We start from the raw sequence: 23689 nt of genomic DNA on the forward strand, positions 1-23689 counted from the left end.
GGCGTGCAGGAGGCCACCCATCCATGTTGATATTTCTCTCTCATGGATGTTTCTATCTTTCTCTCTCTCAAATGAATAAAAACATTTTTTTTAAATCTCAGAAATTCATATTTTATTTTAAATTATTTTTTAAAGTATTACATATAGTATTACATATGTCTCCTTTTTTCCCATTGGCCTCTTCCTGGCCATTCTCTCCTCCTCTCTCCCCCAGCACATGCCCTTACCTCCTTATTTAAGTCTGTGTTCATTGGTTATGCTTATATGCAAGAATACAAGTCCTTTGGGTGATCTCTTACCACCCCCCTCCCCAACCCTCCCCCGCCTTCCCTCTGAAGTTTGACAGACTATTCAATGCTTCTGTGTCTTTGGCTCTATTTTGTTCATCAGTTTATGTTGTGCATTCTATTCCACAAATGAGTGAGATCATGTGATATTTATCTTTCTCCGACTGGCTTATTTCACCTAGCATAATGCTCTCCAGGTTCATCCATGCTGCTGCAAATGGCATATTTAAAAAAAAAAATGTTTAAAAAAGATCATCTTGGACACTGTTTTTCTATGTTATCAGGACTGTCATTTCCCATGATGTTAGCTGATGGTTTGCTTAAGAAGAAATTAACTGCAGAAGGAGGAAGCTGACCTACCGTTACACGGGGTTAGCTACACGGGGTTCGTTACACAGGGTTCGTTATACAGGGCTGTAAGGTTCCTGTTTTCTGCAGTCTCTGCTTTAGAAACACAGCTGGCCTTTCCTCTCCCATCTTGAGAGCGATATCCCCTTTAAAAGAAATTTCTATCCTCTATTGTCTGCAAGGCAACAGCAGTTTTCAGCAACATGAACATTAAATATTGTACTTCAGGTTTACCAGCATTATCAACAGTGAAAAGGGAAGATCTTTCCTCTACAAAGAAGCCCACACCCCACTGTCTTTCATAGGCTCAGGTTCCACGTGGATAGAAAACTTCTGGCTGTGGGAACTCCTGTGGCTGGTGCTTTCTACTGGGTAGAAACATGGATCCCGTTAGTGCCACTTGTCATTCCTACATCCTGACCCACTTTCTTCCTGAGAGGGAATTTTCCACCTTGTCCTTTACTTTTTGCCGAAGGTCTGTGTTTGTCACTTTATCCTGGTGGGTGAGAAATCTGAGATAAAGGATACCTACCTCACTTCTAGTGGCATTCTTTCAGTGGGCTTTCTTGGAGTAAGACCTTCTGTCATCAGTTATTATAATGCAATTGGCTCACTCTGCATAAAAGAAAGCCACTAATAGCTCCAATGGACTGGACTCTGATGCTGAGTCATCGCCCTGTGGCAGTGCTTTTTGCTGTGGATCACTGGGCTCCCTCACATTTATCTCATGAGCCTGGAACCCCTATCATCTTCTGGTGGAAGGAAATGCTGAGGCTACGGAGAATCCAATCGCTTGTTGGAATCTCACACTTAATTACTACCAAGCTCAATTCTTTTAAAAAAATATATATATATTTTATTGATATTTTACAGAGAGGAAGGGAGAGAGATAGAGAGCTAGAAACGTCGATGAGAGAGAAACATCGACCAGCTGCCTCTTGCACCCCCCCCTATCGGGGATGTGCCCGCAACCAAGCTACATGCCCTTGACCGGAATTGAACCCGGGACCTTTCAGTCCGCAGACCGACGCTCTACCACTGAGCCAAATCAGTTTCGGCCCAAGCTCAATTCTTGATTCTTTTTGTTTTCTATCAACTTGTAAGGGGAAAAGGACATTGTTTCTACTCATTTGACAAAATAGTTTGAGATGGGATTTGAGGGAATCTGAGGAATGCAGGCAAAGCACACCAATGGCAGCGGGGCAAACACCTGTCTCCCCTCTATTTCTCTGGCCCTCTCAGAGGTTCTGTTTAGCCAGTTCTTGTAAAGGGCATGTGCAGAAGCCCATGGGAACCTCTTTGGTGGTGGTGTTGAGGTCAGAGGAAGAAGGACACACAGGATGGGGATGGCACTGAGGGCGTCTAACAACAGGACGTGCAGAGCTAGCCTCAGTGATCAGACACGAAGCTATACCTTGGAAGATGGATATGGCAGATGGTAGATGGACATGACTTTAACACGAATTAGATGTTGGTGAGGCTCGCCCTGGGGCTCTCAAGTAGCTGGGTGAGGCTCTGTGGCGGGATTCTTGGGCCCTGTGTGTGATGATGCAGGCAGTGTCCTGGAGGGAAGAAGGATGGTCTGATAGGAGCAGAGGTACACCTGGGGTTCCAAGGACCCTGGGTAGGGAGTGCTTGGGCCAGAAGCATCACATATGGAGCTGCTGATTTTTCGTGCTTTTATTGCGGCACCTACCATAGTTGTAGCGGGTAAAAACGAAACAGATGAATTAAAAGATTATATGAGAGGATGAATGAATAAAACCTAATTGGATGAATAACATATCCAACCGCAAATTAGCAACCCCGGTCCATTCTTAACCATTTTTACCTCCCTGGCTTTGCCTATCTCAGGATGCAAAGAGGCTGGAGGCATGAGCCCGCAACACTTGCTGTTTGAGCATTTCTCTGCAAACGCTCTTCCAGGAATCAAAACATAATAGATTAGCTACTATTGTTTGAAAGTGTTTTTTGGCACCTTGCCCAATTCTTACCTTGGCAGGCCTGTTCTTATTTGATTCGCATTTTGGATTTTCAGTATTCATTTGCATACTAGTCTTACAATTTTATTATCTTTTTTTTTGAGTGATGGTTTATAAGGGCTTGATTTATGTTGCTATTCAGCAATAGAGTTTCTTTTTAAATATTTACCATATTTTCCCAAAACTTTAAGGGTCATTTGCCTTGTGGGGAACAGTCCTAACCCAGTAGGCATTGCCTCTGTCCTTTGTCTCTTTCAGTTCTGTAAGCCAGGCAGAATTCAGGTCCAGTGCTTATAAGTTGGGTTTCGTATACTCTATCTTACTGGTTTTTGTATTGGACCTCTGGATGACTATATGAGCTGGAATCCATGACGCAGTGCTATAAATAGGTCCCAATTTATTTCAGTGAGTTCTAAAACCTGTTAAAAATAGGACCTTGTAGAGAGTTCATTTTATCCTCTGTTTTTCCGTAGATGACATGGCAAATCATGCCAAGGTAAATCTTTCCAATTGGAAAGAATTTTTCTTGGTCACCCCACGAATGTCTTACTTTTAAATCTCATTTCTAAAACTCAAAATGAGAAAAATGGTTTGACTCAAATCTGTTAAATTCCCACAATTTATTTTCAACCTAACACAAGTTTCCTTGAGCCTGTACTTCACACATTTCACCATGCTTTTTGCATAGTAAGTCTTCCATGTGATTTTCATTTTGTGTTTCAGGACCAAAGTCCCCAGATAATTGGGCAAATATTATTCTGGATGTTTCTGTAGAGGTATTTGTAAGTGAGATTAACATTTAAATCAATATACTTTGAGTAAAGCGGATTGCCCTCTATAACATAGGTGCATCCATCCAATTATTTGAAGGCCTTCATAGAAAAAGACCAACCTTACCTGAGCAAGAGGGAAATCTGCCAGCTAACTAACTTTAGACTCCCACTACAGCACCTGGACTCTGGCTTCTTGGCCTCCCCTGCAGACTTTAGACTTGCCAGACTCCACAATCTCTCTCTCCCATCTTCTAGGTGTTTGCGCACTCTCGCGCTCTCGCTCTCGCGCTCTCTCTCTCTCTCTCTCTCTCTCTCTCTCTCTCTCTCTCCATTCAATTGGTCTGTTTCTCTGTAGAACCTTCTCTGTAGTATGCTTAGTTACAATGGGGTTTGGTCCTTTTGTCTTTCTCTCCAGGTGACAAAACTCTGGTACAGGCGTGTCCTACTCACATTTGCAATTTTCAGTCCTGGCACAACCCTGGCGTAAGGAAGAGTCACAATTATGTTTGTCAAAACAAATTAGGCTTATTCTTTTAAAAATAATTATTATATTTTTCTTTTTCCCCTTTTCACCAGCATTTTTTTATTTACATTAAGCAATAAGTGTCCATTAGTGTTGTCTTTGAGATAATCAAGTTTTTAAAATTATTATAAAAATCTTCATGATAATGGAATTATGCCCAGTATAATCTTAAAGTTTTAGACATTTATTTTATACATATTATAGTCATCAGTGGTATATGAAGTATTAGCCACACACATTAGCGCCAACATTTATGTAAATTAGAGTTTATATGTACATTATTCACTGACACAAGTTGAAGTTAATTGCACATAAAGGAGGGTAGGACATGGAATTTCTGACTTTTATTTTTAGTTAAAACAAGAAGCACTACATCAGTCTGCTTTTAATGAAATGTCTAGGGCCACACACTGTTTTGTTGTGGTTGTTAAATTTGTAATTGTAATAGTGATACATTAAAAACCTGAGGTAAAAAATACCTCATCACTGCTAATGGAATTCTTTAAGGTTTTGACTGCTCTCCCGCATGTATTAAAATGGCATGGGTTTTCTATCATTAGCAGACTCTTCCTTGAATATTTTTTTACACCTATGGGAGTGATGGACTTGAACTAAGAAAATTTTGATAGGCCACACATAAAAAGGCTAGTTTTTTACTGCTGATTGTAACAGATCTAAAATACAGAGAGCAAGGGATTAAACAGGTGATGATGATGATGGGGGACTGATGAGAATGTTCTAAAATTAAATTGTGGCAATAATTACACAAATCTGTGACTATATTAAAAACTACCAATTTAATACAATTTAAAACATTTAAAAAATATATTTTATTGATTTTTTATAGAGAGGAGGAGAGAGAGTTAGAGAGCTAGAAATGTCAACAAGAGAAACATTGACCAGCTGCCTCTTGCACACCCCCTACCGGGGATGTGCCTGCAACCAATGTACATGCCTTTGACCGGAATCGAACCCGGGACCTTTCAGTCTGCAGACCGATGCTCTACCACTGAGCCAAACCGGTTTTGGCTTAATACAATTTAAAAAGGTGAATTTAATGTTATATGAATTCTCTCTCTCTCTCTCTCTCTATATATATATATATATATAGAGAGAGAGAGAGAGAATTATATATATATATATATAAAAGGCTAATATGCAAAGTGTCTCCTCAAGAGTTTGGCCAGGAATTCAGTCCCTCACTGTGACCAACAGGGGGAGGCTCAGAACGAATGAAGGCCCCAGCCAGCAGGCAGAAGGTCCCAATTGGCTCTGATCACTAGCCAAGCCTAGGGACTCTGCCCATGCATGAATTTCATGCACCAGTCCGCAAGTATATCAATTAAGCTTTATGTTAAAAAGGCAATGACATTTTATTTTTATTTAAAATTGAGGGCAAAAAATTATTTCTTTGTATTACTTAAAGTCTAAATGTTAATTAATATTAATTCTCCCCCCACACCCAAACAGTTGCGGAAGTTTTATGGAAAAAAACACGCTTTAGGAAAATTCTTCATGGAATCTAGCAACAATTTCCATGTTTTCATTAAGTACCTGAACTAAAAATAATTTTATTTGATTCAATTTAAAAGTACAATTTAGATTTGATAATAAAACAATACATTTCAAAATATTATCATGCAAATGTTTATTTGTCTTGCTTCAATTAAAATGAAGGGTTATTGTGTGAAATCTACTTTTTTTTCCTCTTGAAAGAAAATTCTTTTTAGAAGATAGCTCTATTTATTGCTGGAATTTCTTGATATTTTATTTTTATTTCCCACAGGAGGAGCTGTCCTTGTATATATTAGAAACTTGTGCTAATGCCTCCAGGAGGAATAAAAATGGTCTGTTCATTTTCCTTCTGGAAAACACCCAAATTAAATTGCTTGCTCTCTTGGCATTTTCAGTTAGAATTAAGTCATTGCTCTCACGAGTCTCCATCCTGTTCCCCAGAGTTTGGTCCTCCTCCAGGTAATTTGGTGAGGTTAATTTCATTATGGGTGGCCTAGAGTTATTGCTCCACTTAAAAGACTTTGCCAAGGAGCCAAAATTATGTTGGGATTTTTATTCCAGTTTGATTTTCAAAATTTGCAAAAGGGTACACATATATTATGGTAGTAATTAGCAGCATATATATTGAGATCATGTGATCCTTGGGGAATTATTTAATGTCTTTTAATCTTTTTACAAAATTTCTTTGTTGGTTAAGGTGTTACATGTGTGTCCTTATTCCCCCCCCCCCTCACCCCCACCCCATCACCCAACTCATGCCCTTACCCCCCTGCTGTCTGTGTCCATTGGTTAGGCTTATATGCAAGCATACAAGTCCTTTGGTTGATCTCCTCCCCTTACCCCCAACTTCCCCTACCTTCCCTCTGAGGTTTGACCAATGTTTCTCTGTCTCTGGAACTATTTTTGTTCATCAACTTATGTTGTTCATTATATTCCATAAATGAATGAGATCATGTGATATTTGTCTTTCTCATCTACTGGCTTATTTCACTTAATCTTAATTTTTTTTCATCTCATATTACAGTAATATGCATCTACCATTAATGATTTTTATAAGGGTTAAAAGTAACATTGTATGCAAAGCTTTAGCATGATAAGTAGTTTTAATAGAGAAAATACAACTGCTCAAGTCTAGCCTCTCTTTCTGCACCATGGATTTTACCTACAGGCCACGTCACTTCACAGAAATGGGGAAATGCTAAGTTCCAGTAGACATTTAGTCTGGAATTTGTACAGAATGCTTGTGGTTCCAGTGAATAAAACACCCAATTATGTGTCAAGATGGGAGGAGAATGGTCCAGGGCAGGCTTTGCCTAGGCAGCTGGGTTGAAGTCCAATATTGCTGTTGGAAGCACGCACTTAGCCCGGAAGTGTAGGGCAATAGCAATTGTCAAGCTCTGGGAAGCCAGAGACTGAAACAAGACAGATAAACAAATCCGTGAGAGCTGCATGTCCCTTCCAGCACTGATGGGTCTCCTCCAAGGCGGCCTGCAACTTGGTCAATACCTTAAACGTGTATTGAATTAAGTTGTCTGAAACTGGATTTAATTAAGTGGAATAGAGTAATAGATTACCTCTAGCCTGCCTGGAAGTGTGATTTGTTGTTGTTTTCATTAAAAGGATTTCTTTTTAACCTGTTCAGGACTATTTACTGTTTACTGTCTGCGTTTCAGGAAGAGTTATGGTGCCAGAGCTACCATGTTTCCTCGAAAATAAGACATTCTCCGAAAATAAGACCTAGCGCATGGAAAGATAAGACATCCCCTGAAAATAAGACCTAGCGCATCTTTGGGAGCAAAAATTAATATAAGACACTGTCTTATTTTCGGGGAAACAGGGTATGTATAGAGTTGAGGAATGGCGTTCATGTCACCCATGTTCCCATTGGAACCCATTTACAACTTGCAGTTTCTGGGGAAGTGAAGGGTTAAGGGGGTAGGGGGGTTAGATCTTGATCTTGTATTCATCCTTGTACAGTGCAATTGCTAGCGAGAAGCCATAGATGGAACTCCAAGATCTTCAGATTAAAGGAATATTTAGAATTTTTCCAATGGGAGGTAGGTACACAATCAATGTGATTGGACTGACAGCAATGGAAAAAAGTCTTCAATTAGTTCATGTTTCCTGTAAATAGATGGTAGGAAAACTATCTCAGCAGCAGCCTAAGAAATTTGGCCATTGATGGAAAAATCAACATGACTAAAAGTAGAAGAATAGTGAAGGGAACGTTTTATTTTTATTTATTTATTTATTTTTTTAAATATATTTTATTGATTTTATACAGAGAGGAAGGGAGAGCGATAGAGAGAAACATCGATGAGAGAGAGTCATCGATCAGCTGCCTCTTGCACACCCCCTACTGGGGATATGCCTGCAACCAAGGTACATGCCCTTGACCGGAATCGAACCCGGGACCATTCAGTCCCCAAGCCGATGCTCTATCCATTGAGCCAAACCGGTCCCAGCGGGAACGTTTTATTTAAGCTGGGAAAGAATTGGACTTGTTTGCTATCCATCAGGAAGGGAAAAAACATCAGAACCGCTCTAAAACTATGCTTTCACGTTGCCTTAAAAAGCACACCGCACTTCCTAATGGCTACATTGCTATTTTTTTTTTCTTTCATTGTTGCATGTTGCTGTACAGATTGCATCCCACAGGCTACAGGGAAGCAAATTATACGATTCCCCACCTTGATAAAATATCAGACCGGTGGTTACATAAATGAGCTTGCACCCCGCCAGCAGTCCTCCCGGAGTTCTGTATTTAGGTTTCTGGCCCAGATTTTGTCAACCATTTAGGCTGATGTATATTTAGACTAGAATACAAATGAGTTGCCGAAGAGCATAAATTATCTAAAATTGTTCCCTCCTGCAAAAAGAAGTTCCAATGTTTATTTGTAAAACCTTTCCTTGATCACTTGTCTACTGTTTTTGATAAACATGCATGCTACTTCTGATATAGTATAAAAGTGGTATTATATTGTTAACAAGTCCAGGCTTTAGATTATTTTTTCAGTATATATATATATATATATATATATATATATATATATATATATAATTTTGTTTTATTTGTAGGATTAAAAATGTCTTTGAGCCCTAGCTGGTTTGGCTCAGTGGATAGAGCATCAGCCGTGGACTGAAGGGTCCCGTGTTCAATTCTGGTCAAGGGCACATGCCAAGGTTGCGAGTTTGATCCTTAGTCGGGGGGGCGTGCAGGAGGCAACCAATCAAAGATTCTCTCTCATCACTGATGTTCCTAACTCTCTGTCCCTCTCCCTTCCTCTCTGAAATCAATAAAAGTATATTGAAAAAAATGTCTTTGAGCATGTGTAGAATTTTGGGCCTCTTGTTCTAGAAAAGCTTTGCTCTCTGAATTCTACATCTTGGACTACTTGGCACGTGTATGTGCATAATAACGTAATTAATTTTTCCCACTTTAATTGTAATGTACTTGAATGGCTAGTCAGGTAGTTAATCTGGTATAAGGGAATGGAGAATGTGATGAAGGTTATAGATTTGAAGTAGCTGTCGACCAATTACCTTCATAAGGAAGAGAACCCAGTGCCCACAGTCTTGTGCGGGTGACCACCGCATCACAAGAGCAGCGGGTTGCACAGGAGTGAAACCTGCGAGCTTAAGGGTGGTTTGACAGGAACAGAAAAGCACAAATAGGAAAATGGTCCAAATTAAGAAATCCCCAAATAATGTTATTAACATCTTCATTCAAAACCCATGGATACAGACAATAGTGCAGTTAGGCCTGGGGGGCAAGGGGTGGTGCAAGGTCATATGGAAACTGATGACTTAAAAAAGTACAGTTATTTTTCCCGCAGTTATTGAGGCTGAAAGTTACAGCAGTCTAAATAAGCTATAAAGCCATGCAACACAATTCATTGTATATAGCAGATGCTCAGAGTGGAGAAGAATTTTTATTTTTGTCCCTCGACCCTCGTCTCTGAATTCATATATTCTCTGGATGGATGAATAATTTTTGATACTTTTCATTTTGAAATAAATGTACATTTACTGAAATAGTACAGAAATATCAAGTTAACCCTTTATCCAGTTAGTACGGAGACATCCAGTTAACCCTTTGTCCAGTTTTCCCCTATGGTTATTTTGTACATAATTAGGATACAATATTGAAAGTAGAAAACTGACATTACGTATATAGCTCTATGTCATTTTATCATATGTACAAATGCCTATTACCACCACCACAGTCAAAACACAGTATTATTCCATCTATACCAATATTATATATAAATATATAAATCACTATTTATTATTTCACTCATCTGTGGGATAGAAAACTGAATGCAATAAATGCTTCTTTGTTGTAAACTTTTTTGACTCAAGTATATTTTTTTCTGATAATAGTATAATTTTTTTCACCCCTTTACTTTCTAGCTCTTTGTGTCTTTTGATCTTATGTTAGTCTCTTGTAGATAGCACAGAGCTGAATTAGACATTTAAAAATTTTCTGCTAATCTCTGTCTTTTTATTGAAGAGTTCAATTCACTTGCATTTAAAGTAAATGCTATGAAGAGATTTATTTTCATCATTTTCTGTTCCTTTTCTATATTTGGGTGCACAAAATAGGTTTATAGTTTATTCTTATATTATTATTTTTGAATTACTGCATTATTTTCCAAAAGAACAATGGTAACTCTACTTTTTGCCCACTCCTTTATGCTTTGTAGGGTTTTTTGTTCCTCATTTCTTACATTACTTTCTGCTTTTGTGCTTAGTTTATATTCTGTAGTGAAACATTTAAATGTTTTTCTTCATAGCATTTATGTGTATTCTCTAGCTATTTTATTTGTGATTAGCATGGAGATCACATTTAACATTCTATAATATGACACTCTAATTTGAATTTATACTAACTTAATTTCAGTAACAAATAAAAAATCTGCTTGTTTATACCTCTACCTCTTCTACTTTTGGTTGTTGATATCACAAAATTACATCTTTGCATAGTATATAATGCTTCAGATATAAACTAATAATTATTTTAAATGCATTAGCCTCTTAAATTAGGCAAAAAACAAAATGTGGAGTTATAGACCAAAGTTACAATAATACTAGCTTTTAGGCAAATAATTTAAAAATTTATTAGTCTCTTAAATAATGTAAACAACAAAAAATGGAGTTATAAGCTGTAATTACAATAATACAAACTTTTATAATTGCCCATGTATTTATCTTTATCGAGAATTTTATTTTAATATAACTTCAAGTTACTATCTAACCTTCTTTCATTTTACTTTGCAGAACTCCTCTGATCATTTTGTTCTGGGCGAATCTAGAAGTAATAAACTGCCTTAACTTCTGCTTTCATCTGAATGCCTTAATTTCCCCCCTCACTTAATTGATACATAATTCTGAATTCTTTTTTTTAAAATTTAAATTCTTTATTGTTTAAAGTATTACATAAGTCTCTCTCCCCCCTCCCCAATTAATTCCGAATTCTTAAGCTTTTCCATTAAAAACAACCTTAATTACATGGAGGGGCCCCAAGGCTGCAATCGCAGGGCTGGCCAGGCTGTGTTCTCCTACAGAGCTCAGGGACTTTCTCTGGGTTCATTTAAGCCATGGGCGGAATCCGCTTGTTAGTGTTTGTAGCGCTGATTTCCCCATTTTCGTGCTCCGATCTCCTAGCAGCGCTTTCTAAAGGACATAAGTGTGTGGCCATCTCCCAACAAAGCAGCTTCTTCAAACCCAGCGGGACCATCTGTCTCAGCTGGAATCTCCTTCCCTCTGTAAGAGCTCCCGCTTGACCATGTCTGGCTACTCAAATTGGCTTATCCAACACTAACTGATTTGGGAGGTTACAGCTGCAAAATCCCTTCACCTTTTATTTTTTAAATTTCTTTATTGATTAAGGTATTACATACCTTATCCCTCCATTAACCCCCCAACCCACCCACCCCACTCATGTCCTCACCGCCCCCCCCCCCCGCCCCTGGTGTTTATGTCCCTTGGTCAGGGTTATAATCTTGCATACAACTCCTTTAGTTGATCTCCTTTCGCCCAATCCCTTCACTTTTGTCATTTAATGGGACCTTATCCTAGTCACAAGCTCAGCCCATAGTCACAAAAGGGGATAATATGGGGTGTCCACCAGGGGTCAGGACTTTCAGAGCCATTCCTGAACTATTTACCACCGCCCAGAAGCTCATGTTCTAGTTTAGGTTCCCAACTTGGCTAAGGTTCAGAATTCTCTGGGGAGAGTATGAGAAGGCCATGTTGCCAGGCCTCTGAATAAATCTGAATCAGAGTCGGAATTAGAATGTGCTTACTGAGTCCTTTCTGGGTCTGATGAGTTAGTTACACAGGTACCTCCCGCTGTGTGCCTCTGGAAATTCTCTGGATACCCACTGTTCTCTTAAATATGATGTCTCACCTGGTTATTATTTTATCAAAGTATAAAAGTAGTTTCAAGACTACAATTGAGTTTATATCATAGATTATATAAGTATGATCGTTAAACATTAAGTGGCAAAGGCAGAAACATTATTCTAACCTTTAGAAATAGCAATCTGTTGCTCAAGCCTTGATTTATGGAGATCAGCCCCTCTCCTTCAGTATAAAACTGAGTTAATAGCTATGTCTCATTAAAAATAGTAATCACTTTTTGGCATCAAACATGAAGCGATTCCTCATAAGAAAGGCTTTTAAAGATTATTGATAATTTAAACTTGGCGTTACCCTCAAGGCTGAAGTATTGGCTGTTTAGATCTGAATGCAACTACTGGCACATACAATTTTGGGCAAATTATCTAATATCCTTTTGTGCTTTTTTCTTAAAGCCGATTTTCCCAAACCGTGTTCTGCAGAAATTAGTTTTATGACATTAGCCATATAAGAAATACTTACTATATTATTTCATCTTGATAATCCACAAGGTTTTGAGTTACTCCTATAAATTGACAAGAAATGGGATAAATTGAATGCGATACAAGTGTAAATTGGACGTGTCTCCTTATGGATGAAATGGGTTCGCTTCAGTGTATAGACTGTATTGCATCTATTTAGAATGTTTGCAAGACTTTTGTTTTGTTTTCTGTATCTAGACGATTCTCCAGAATGTTGTGATTGCCAGAGGAGTGACTTCTGATAAAAGCAAAATACTGCCCTACCTTCACTCAAGTAAGATCATTACTTTTCAATAAGCTATTGAGAGTAGATGAATGAAAAAAATATAACTCTCTACATTTTAATAAGCACGTAATTTTCTTCAGTATTAAGGTTTAGGAAGCCTCTTTATCTGTTTTAGAACAATATCAAACTTAAAAAAATATCCTGGTGTGGGGAGGGTAGCAATATTTCACATGCATGCCAGTGTTTATTATTTGGACTGTATTTGTACATATATTCCTACCATATTTATTTAAACAACTATATTGAATTTTTTGTTACTCTAATGAGCATCCTTCAGAGGAATGAAAACTAATCAATTTTCAAAAGCTTACTTTATGGTAAGGCTTCCATGAGTGAGTGCTGAACTACTGGAGAAAGGGTAGACAGGTAATAATTGAAAGGGGGGTCTTGGCAAAGTGTTTCTTTTAAAAAATATATATATTTTCATTGATTTCAGGGAGAAAGGGAGAGGGAGAGAGAGAAACATCGATGATAAGAGAGAATCATGGCTTCTTCCTGCATGCTTCCTGCTGGGGATCGAGCCCATAACCAGTGCATGTGCCCTTGGACAGAATTGATCCCAGGACCCTTCAGTCCACAGGCCAAGGCTCTATCCACTGAGCCAAACTGGCTTGGCTGGCAAAGTGTTTCTTAACATACTTTACCATAGTAGAGCCTAGGGGACTAGTACATCCTCTTTTGTTTATTCAGAACAAAGGATGGAAGTGTGAAATTATAAAAGAAATTCAATATTACTGGAGAAAATGAGCATGAGTCAGTAGAGTCAAATCAGTTAGAAGATGAATATTGTCTGTGACATTGGTGCTAAGATGAGTGTTCCTTTTGGAAGGATTCAAACTGTATTTGCTCTAAAGACCAGAACCTGGCTGCCAAAGTTTTGGCTGAAAATCACTAAATTTACTTTCCTAATAAATTGTTGCAGTATTTCGCAGTTTTTATTTTCTGGCAGAAAAAGGATCTCCAAAGTGGTTTTAGTGAGAATCATAAAACTCATTACCATCTATTATGCTTAAATGGATGCTAACACTTAAAGGTGTATTATGTACATATTGTTTTATTAAATCATATTTCAATGTAATACAGAAATGACAAGAATTCTTTAGAATGTTTATCTGTGTGATGTAAAAAACCATAGAATTGTAAGACTCCACACATCCTTGCAGAACGTTTGTTATTGGATTTCCTTGGCTGTCTTCTCAAAGATTATGGCAAAGATGATGACATTTAAGATTATAAACAGTTAGGTCTACATTTGTTCTTAGTATTACTAGATGTCCTTAGACTATGAAAGCCATTTTGTGTCATAATCACACCCAGATAGTGATGGGTTGCTAATAAATCTATTATTCTTTCCTCAACAAATTGTGATTCCTACCCACCTGAACCCAGGTACATTTTCTCTTATCATTACATTAAACACTGTTTTCTCATTATTTGAATAAACAGAAAATTCTAAGGCATAGTTTTCTAGGAAGCAGCAAGAACACATTCTAGTCCACAAAAAAAAAAAAATACTGTGTTATAGCCAATGTTTTAGAATAATTTTCATGACGAGGCCTATATAGAGTTATACCGTTCCTTCAATGAAAATGCTGTAGAGAAGCTTGATAGATAATAGAGGAAAATAACCTATTTTTAAAATTGAATCAGGAGTGTGTACTCTAGAATGACCTGTTGTCTCTACCATTGCATTTCCTTGCCTCTGCATCTATTCTTCATTCCCCCAACCATTCGAACTTGATGGACATTTCTGTTTCCTGAAACCCTGTGATTCCTTGGTTTCTCCTCCTTTCATTTTGAAGCTCATAAGAAGGAGTTAACTAAACAGAGACCGAGAGCAAGCTATGTACGTGGAAACTACCCAAATGACGGCGTTCTAGCCATAAATGGCGATGTTATTGCTCTGCGAGAGATGGTCATTTATTACCTACTTAGACTTTCCCAGTATCCTGCTCCATATCCTTTCACTTCATCCTTGTGCTAAGTGTCCTATACTGTAAGCCCTGACAGAGTTCTAAGGAAGGTGACATATAAATGAAGAAAGAGAGAAATCCATTTGTAAGGAGAGTAATGACAATTCATCTGAGAGTGACTGTTTTCATCCTCAAAGCACCTTCTTCTATAATCACAAAGAATACTTTTTATTGAAATATATCTGGATGCATTTCAAACATTTTCCCCTCTTCTTAGGTATATATCATTTCCTCACATTTTTTTAAAAAAAAGAATTCAACATACTTTTTGGAGAAGCAAGAAATTTGAATTGGTATTTTTTTGAGAGAAGATAAAGAGGAGGAATAATAAACAGTCTTAAAACACGTAGCCTACTATTTTCTGATACTTTGAAATAAGAAACATTTTAAAACTACATGCCTTAGCATGCACTATTAATGTATTTTTGTAGTCTCTCCCCTGACCTGTAGAATTTTACTTATGCCTCCCCTGTGGTTTATCCATGATCACATTTGACTATATTTAAAGCTAGGCTGGCTTCATACTCAAGTGGAAAATTTCCCATGAGCAAGAGCAAACTGGGTCTATTGTGTGAGCAGATGTTCTAGCTGCATTGCTTGCCACTGCTTTGTGCTTGCTGACCTCCATGCTTGGCTAGAGGACAGCTCTGTCTTCCTGGGCATTTTTTTATTATTATTGCCGGAACAAAATCACTGTAATAGAAATACTTGATATTTGAACAGGTGAATTTAATGCTGTTGCTGCTTTTCTGTGCTTTGAAGATGTTTGAGGCATCTGACCTTGCACTTTGATGAGTCTTTTCACGGTCTGTCCCTTCATTGCACCTAACCAGAGGATGCAGCTTCTGTTGGCCCATTTGCCTCCAGAATTGTTCATCAAATCCCCCTGTATTTTCAGGCATGTTTGAGGTGGGAGAGCCACCGGCTGCATTGATAAAACATTTATTTTGGGTCGAGAGCGTGGAGTAGGTAAAAACTGTGCTTGCCTCCTCCCCAGAACATAGACATCAAAATTACAGCTGAACTACATAATAACTATCATCGAGAACTGCCTGCAATCTTACTGAACGGAGTACTATAACTAGGGATGTACAAGAGAAGCCATGTCAGGACTGTCAAGAGGGATGCAGACATGGAACAAGCTAGTCCCACACCAACCCATGGCAGTTAAAAATCCTGAGGGATATCCTGGCTGCAGAGGTCCCCCTGAGGAGACAGGGGAGTTTGCCCCACACCATGCTCCCTACATCAAGGTTTCAAAGCCAGAAAGAGAAGTCAGCATAACTTTTGGCTGTGAAAACCATTGGGGATTGTGGCTGAGTGAGACAGAGGGCTGCTGGAGACCCAGGCAGTTCCTCTTAAAGGGACCACACACACACTTACTTGCTGATAGACTCTGGGGCAGCAGCTCAAAAAGTACACAGGTATATAAAGAAGAGGAACTGAATTGTATGACTTTAGGGTGAAGGCTGGGGGGGAGGTAACTTTCTCCTAGACAGAATTGCAGGCAGAAGTAATTGTTCCTTGGTTGAGTTCTCTCCCCACCCCTAGCCTGCAGGAGTAGGCAGGCACCATATCAGAATCTCAATTGACTTAACTAACACTATTCACCTTGCCTCACCCAATTTGTGAGCCCAACCTATGATGCTTCCAGTTATTTTTTCCATACAAACATCACATCTTGGTTTGTGCTAAAATCTCCCAACATTTCACAAACCCCATGTAAGGAAGGTGTCTCTCAGTTTGCTTAATACATTTTTCTAAGTAGCCCTAAGCCTAAGACCAATGGCAGCCAGCCTCAGTTTGCAGCTTAGCCCAGCACAAGTGGCAACTATCTGTAGATCATTCTGTAGCTCATACCATGATGGGCCCAAAGCAGTGACTGATCTTGGTCCACCTAGAGACCCCCTCAAAAGGCTCAAGAATCAACATACCTGGTGGCCAGCTTCAGACCCTACTAGATACTACAGCATCAGTTCCACATATTACACACCCAAAGAGCATATTCAGCAGACTCATGAGTCATGCTTCAATGAATCTTGTTCAGTAGACTCAGACCCTACACAACAACTTCTCTGTTGTAGTCATGGCCAGTCCTTCTAGCCAATCAGCATGAGGGTAATTCCCTCCCATTGGCATGCCAACAGAACTACAATAGGAGAGTATACACAGTCCACATTGGAGGGTGTACCTGGAGTGTCTGGCTCTAGTGAACAAAGAGGCTGTGCTACTGGGCCCTATAGGACATCTACTAGATTAGGCAACTCTATCATGCCCCAGAGATGTAGGAGCTCTCTCTTATACATTGAAACATACAGGGAGGTTGCCAAAATAAAGAGACAGCAAAACATATCTCAAATAAAAGAACAGAAAAATACACCAGAAAAAAGACTAAATGAAATGGAGACAAGCATTCTACCAGATGCAGATTTCAAAACATTGGTTGTAAGGATGGTCAATTAACTTAGGGGAAGAATTGTTGGTCTCAATGAGAATTATAATAAAGAGATAGGAATCATAAAAATGGAGATAAAAAACATAAAAAAAACCAGACAGAAATAAAGAATAGAATAACTAAAATGAAAACTACATTAAAGAATAGATGAAGTAGAGGAACAAAGTAGCAGGAAACTTCCAATTAGAACAGCAAAAAGGAGAAAATAATCCAAAAATGAAGATAATTTAAAGAACCTCTGGGACTTCAAAACATACCAACATTTACATCACAGGGGTACCAGGAGGGGGAGAGAAAGAGCAAGGAATTGAAACCATATTTGAAGAAATAATGCCAAATATTTCCCAAACCTGGTGAAGGAAGTAGACATACAAGTTCAGGAAGCACAGAGTTTCAAACAAGATTAACTCAAAGAGCCTCACTCCAAGACACATCATAATTTAAATATTAAAGTTAAAGGCCAAGAGAGAATCCTAAAAGCAACAAGAGAAAAGCAGTTAGTTCCCTATAAGGGAACTTCCATAAGGCTGTCAGCTGAATTTTACAGGCCAGAGGGATTGGCACAATATTTTCTCAGTGATGACAAGTATGGACCTGCAACCAAAATTACACAACTCAGCAAAGCTATCACTTAGAATTGAAGGGCAGATAAAGAACTTCCCAGACAAGAAAAAGCTAAGGTAATTCGTCACCACCAAATCTACATTTAAGAAATGTTAAATGGACTTCTTTAACAAGATGAAAAAGCAAAAAAGAAAGAAAATATCAACAACATGAATAATAAAATGGCAAAAACTACATACCTATCAATAGATACTTTAAATGTATATGGATTAAATGCCACAAACAAAAGAGTGGCTGAATAGATAAGAAAACAAGACCCTTACATACGCTGCCTTTAAGAGGCCCACTTTGGATCAAAGGAAAAGGAAACTATATTTCATGCAAATGGAACAACAACAACAACAAAAAAAAACAAAAAAAGTTGGCGTCTATTTCTGTGAGACAAAATAGACTTTAAAACAAAGCCTATAACAAGAAACTAAGAAGGACTCATCTATTACACTTCTGGGTATTTATCTAATTTGAAAAGACATACGCATTCATGTTTATTGCAGCATTTTTTACAATGGCCAAGATATGGAAGAAATCTAAGTGTCCATTGATGTGTGAATGAATGAAGAAGAGGTGATATATCATCTATATCTATATATCTATGTCTATATCTATATCTATATCTATATCTATATCTATATCTATATCTATCTATATCTATATATCTGTCACTCACCTATAAAGAATGAAATCTTGCCATCTGCAATCCTCTAACTGCACCAAATGTGCAGTTGGTCCTTTTATGTCAGGGTGTTTGAGGTGTTTATTGCTGAATGATGACAGTGCTGTCAGGAAAGAGCTCAGACACAGAATAGCACAGTTGGAGCAGCTGTTTTCCTCTGAAGTACAATTACTTTTTTTTCTCAGAACCAATGCGATCATTTTAATAGGTCCATTTCTTCTATGTACCAGGTTGTAAATGTATATCAATGTGTAGCCTCACACAAATACGTAAGATCTGTTATATTTGATGTCAACTGACAGCTTGAAGTTGTCTCAGATATAAAAATATTGCCCCTCAAATAAACTAAAGTGTTGGTAACAAACCTCTGAAGATTACAGAACTGAACAGTGATAAGAACAAAAACGATAAAAAGGAAAGTCAAATGAAAAAAACTACTTTTGAAAAGATACTGCTAACTTTGTAAAAATTTAACATTTTAAAGCTTTTGGAAGTCTTCCAACTATCTTCCTAATCCATAACTTGCAGAATGGCTGAGTTCACTTTCCTCATGCATGAGTCTGTGCCTAATTTAGCTATCTCACTGCGATATATCTTAAATGATGGTTAATGTAGCACACTTCCAGGAATATTTTAAGACATGAAACAGGTTAAGCTCTAGAGTTCCTGGCTTCAGATCCTGACCTCACCACTTCATAACTGTGGGACCTTAGACTTAATAACGTAACCTCTCTTTGCCTGTGCTTCATGGTCAACAAAGTGGCAATAGTAAAAGTGCCCATCTCACCAAGTTACTGTTGAGATTAAGCGAATGAATATTTCTCAAGTATATCTATTGTGTCTGACACATATTTTACACTATTTTAGTGTTTGTTTTGTGTTTACATTTCCCACAAACATTTTGCTTCTCTCATTTATCATTCCGCATTGTATAGCCTCGATTCCTAGCCGATTAACTGATAGCATCCTATAGTCCTTCAGTTTATTCTTTTATTTTAAAGATAGTTTCTGCTGTTTCTGTGTAGGATGAGCACACATTGCTATGTACCATTACTATTGGGAATAATATTGTTTCCCTCTACTCTGAGATTTATCCAGGGGGTTCTTCTCAACTTGCTGTCCTGTTCCCAGTGTTCTGTGTATTCATGTTCTATCTCCATTTATGTGTTTGCAGAGATGTCGCTCATTTGTCAGTGCCACTCATTTTTGGCAATGCTGGAGGCTCTGTGAGGTTCTCCTTGATTATCTGAACCAACTGGTTATTTTTCTTCTTGTCTTTGTACAGTAATTTGGTTATGTACCTCATATCACACGAACCCGAGTTATAGTCTGCCTCCTCAGCACGGATGAGTTTTCTCAGGCAGAGAGGATGTCTGTGCACCCCCAGCCTCAGCAGAGTTCCATGTACATGGTAAACCTATATTATGTTTGTTTGTTGAAGTAAAGGAATGATGTATAAATGATTGCCCTAATAAATATCAAAGATATTTATTAAATTCGTGTATCTTAATAATGAGAGTTTATATTTATATAGACCTTATCATTTGCTAGGCACACATATCCTGCAGTAGGAAGCTAAGACATGGGACAGTTAAATAACTGCATAGTGATGCCGAAACCGGTTTGGCTCAGTGGTAGAGCGTCGGTCTGCGGACTGAAAGGTCCCAGGTTCGATTCTGGTCAGGGGCATGTACTTTGGTTGCGGGCACATCCCCGGTAGGGGGTGTACAAGAGGCAGCTGGTCGATGTTTCTCTCATTGACGTTTCTAGCTCACTATCTCTCTCCCTTCCTCTCTGTAAAAAAATCAATAAAAACAAACAAACAAACAAAAAAAAACTGCATAGTGATGACCCAACGAGTGGTAGAAATGCACTTGAAACCCAAGCAAAGACTGAGTTTAGTTTGTACTCTTCCCTATTGCTGTCTCTTACCATAGCAACACAACTAAAGAAAATAACTGTGCGAACTACTTGTATTTAGTATGCGCTAGACATTATAAATGTTGCTTTGGGAACATTAACTCTTTTTACTAGACCTTTTTTTATTCTTCAACTTCATCAGATCAGAAATGTGAGAATTCACACTTCCGGTTTCTGTTCTGATATGTAGAGTTTAGAGGTCACCACAACCTTTCTCACAGCAAGGAAAAGCCAAGAAGACTGTAAGTCAATGTTTCTTATCCCTTAGAAAACTGTAGTCACAGAGAAAACTTCCATCCCCCCCCAAACTGAAGCAGAAAAATGGTAGGAAAATTGAAATTGTAATTAACAAATTCCTGGAAGTTCGTTGTAGACTAGCTTGAGAGTTTACTACTCCCAGGTTCAGCCTTCAGAAGGCCACTGGGAAATCACGAGTTTTATCTCCAGGAGCCCCACCAGTTTCTCAGAGTAAGGAACAGAGAAAAATGCTCATGTATTTCCTGCAGTGCAAGGGGAAAAGTAACTATTTTGAAATATACCAAGAACATTTTTTTTCTAACTAAAGTCTTCCCTCAAGAGAAACTATTTAGAGACTAAAAATCATAGAAAAAGGCAGATACCAACCTCCAGACCCCTCATGCTTTCCTATTGGATCTAAGTGCAGGAAGAGAAGAAAAGCTGAGAAGTACTTGTGAAGGTCACAGTACAAGATCACTAAAAGATTGCAACTTATTCAGAGGATTATGGAATGTTTCCACTTCCTCCAGAATTTATCACCATATCAACAAGGCTCCAGTAAAATAACAGTGGATTCAAGCTGAGAGAACGTCCAAAAATAGACTATACTTACGAAAAAAAGCTGTAGGGAAACCCCAAAATTACAGAAAATAAAAATAACAAAAGTAGAGGAAATTAATACCTTGGACATCTATAGCTATAGCTATATCAGTAAACATCAATAAACATTAAAAAAAAATCACACTAAATTTTCTTTTTACCTATCCGTGTTTCCCCGAAAATAAGACATCCTCTGAAAATAAGACCTAGCGTATGGAAAGATAAGACATCCCCTGAAAATAAGACCTAGCGCAACTTTGGGAGAAAAAATTAATATAAGACACTGTCTTATTTTCGGGGAAACAGAGTATATATCATGTCCAGCTTTTAACAAATACTACTAAAGGTATACTAAATGACAAAACAAAACAAATTATGTTTGATAAGACAGAACAAGCAAAATAATGCAAATCAGATATGCAGATATTTTTGGAATTATCAGAATGTGAGTTTAAAATTGCTATAATATGCCGAGGAATATAATGGAAAATAGTGGACATTATGCAATATCAGATGAGTGCTATAATCAGAAAGATGGAAATTATGGTAGAAAATCAAAAGTAAAAGCTAGAGATAAAAAACAACAACACTATGACAGACCTGAATAATGCCTTTGATACGCTTATAAGAGACCAAAAAGAGCTAAAGAAAAAACCAATAATCTTGATGATATGTCATTAGAAAATCTCAAATTGAAAAATCAATTTAAAAAATAGAACAGAGTATACCAGAACTCTGAAACAATTTCAAGATATACAACAAAAATAACAGGAATACCAGAAGAAGAAGAAACATAGAAAGGAACAGCTGAAATATTGAAGTAATAATGGCTGAGTATTTTCTAAAATTAATGACTGGCTGAAATTACAGATCCAGGAAGTTCAGAGACCACCAGATAGAATCAATACTAAGAAAAAAAAATCTATCCCTAAACCCAACACATGCAAACTGTATAAAACCAAAGATGAAGAGAATTTTTTGAAAGAAGCCATAGGGAAAAATAAGACTCAAAACACCAAGAATTAGAATGACACCAGACTTCTCTTCAGAAAATATGCAAGCAAGCAGACAGTGGAGTAAATATAGTCTCCAAAAATATATATATATACACACTTTAACAGCTGACAGCTTGTTTGAAAATGAAATGTATTTTAATAAACATTGCCTTTATAATTATTCAAAGTGTGTATACATTTTTGGGATGCCCTATACTTAACTATCGAGAATAATGAAAACACCAAACTAGAGTTGTGTATCCAGTGGAATTTTCCAGTCTGAGTGAATCGTTACTGCATGAGCTTCCTATAAGAGATCGACACCCTGGGCTTTGGCACATCACACCCCTCTCTCTTTAGGCAGCTTTCCTTTCCTAGTCTACCAAGATGCTACTCTTCCTTCAGGATTTGGCTTTAGCTTCTAATTGGGATTCCCTCACACCCATTGCCTTTATCAACCATACTCTGCCACTAGCAAGTCTCTCCCTTCTCTCAGCAACCAAGGCTCAGGGCCCTGTTCCATCACAGCCCACAAGGCTGGGCGATTGTGTTTCTCTTTGGTGTCCTTCACCAGAACCCTCAGAGGGCAGGGCTTTCCTATATTGGTTGCTATCTGGGCATGCAGACGTAAATCAATAAGTGCTAAGTTAAATTGAATCGCAATGGCAGACTAAGTGTGCCTATTGTTTCTGAGACATGCTTTGTTATGACTTTCAAGCAATATGAATTTTTAAAGCATCGGACACATTGCTGTTCTAAAGTGAGTTCAAAATGACATTGCAAAATCAATATAAATGTTCCTGGCATTGGGGAATTATCACTATTATTTTATTACCAAGATGGATATATTTTATGTGAAATCAACATTATTCTCTGTGCAATAAGACTGGACTTAAAAGGAAATTGACCAGCCTTGATATTCAAACGCTATCATTACTGAATGCCATAATTGCTTGATTGTTCTTGTCAGTCCATTCATACGTATCTGTGTTTCTAGAATGATTTTCTCTTGTCATCTGTGATTATTTCCAGTACATTAATAACTGCTGAGTGATGTGATTTTAAAAACTATATAGGAATTTTATCTTATAGTTTTTAAAAATGATGAAACAGGATTAATAAGAAAATATATATATATATATGATGAACTCTCAAGCCAACTGTAAATAATTGCTGGACTACAGTGATCATCATTTCCTTTCAATAACCCAGATGACTGATATTTGATTGTGTCCACATTGAGTGTTTTATTATTAGAAGTTGTTTTTGTTTTCTCTTTTTATGGTGTTTTAGTACTTCCTTACTCTTTTAGAATCTTACCCCATTTTATTCATAAAAGCCTTTTGTACCCATCTTATTATAATGTGATATCTCTTTAAATATGTATTGTGTGCCTACCATGTTGCAGGAACTGAGGATACTATGCTGATTAGTGAAGAGCAAGCTGCCTCTAGGGGACCCAAGAACTATTTTCAGAAGCCCTTTGAATTTTACTGGAATGACAGTTAAAGAAACATTGAATTGCTATATAACTTATGCTTCAGGTCATTTTCAGTTTCTTTGGAAAAATTCTCACACTCTGTAGAGTTCATTAGAGTAAGGTAGGTGTGTGTG

The 23689-nt window shown here is 37.7% G+C and overlaps 1 protein-coding gene across 1 annotated transcript in view; it reads left to right on the forward strand.

The window, feature by feature from the left end:
- Window positions 1-23689, forward strand: part of SNTG1 (syntrophin gamma 1) — a gene marked incomplete at its 3' end in the record, with an annotated part of 103739 nt that overhangs the window by 21615 nt on the left and 58435 nt on the right. The window contains exons 4-5 of the mRNA XM_084864728.1: window positions 12511-12586; window positions 19609-19734. The remainder of the gene's footprint in view (window positions 1-12510; window positions 12587-19608; window positions 19735-23689) is intronic.

This window comes from Pipistrellus hanaki (assembly GCF_964339955.1).
Source record: "Pipistrellus hanaki genome assembly, chromosome: 17".
Classification (NCBI taxonomy): domain Eukaryota; kingdom Metazoa; phylum Chordata; class Mammalia; order Chiroptera; family Vespertilionidae; genus Pipistrellus; species Pipistrellus hanaki.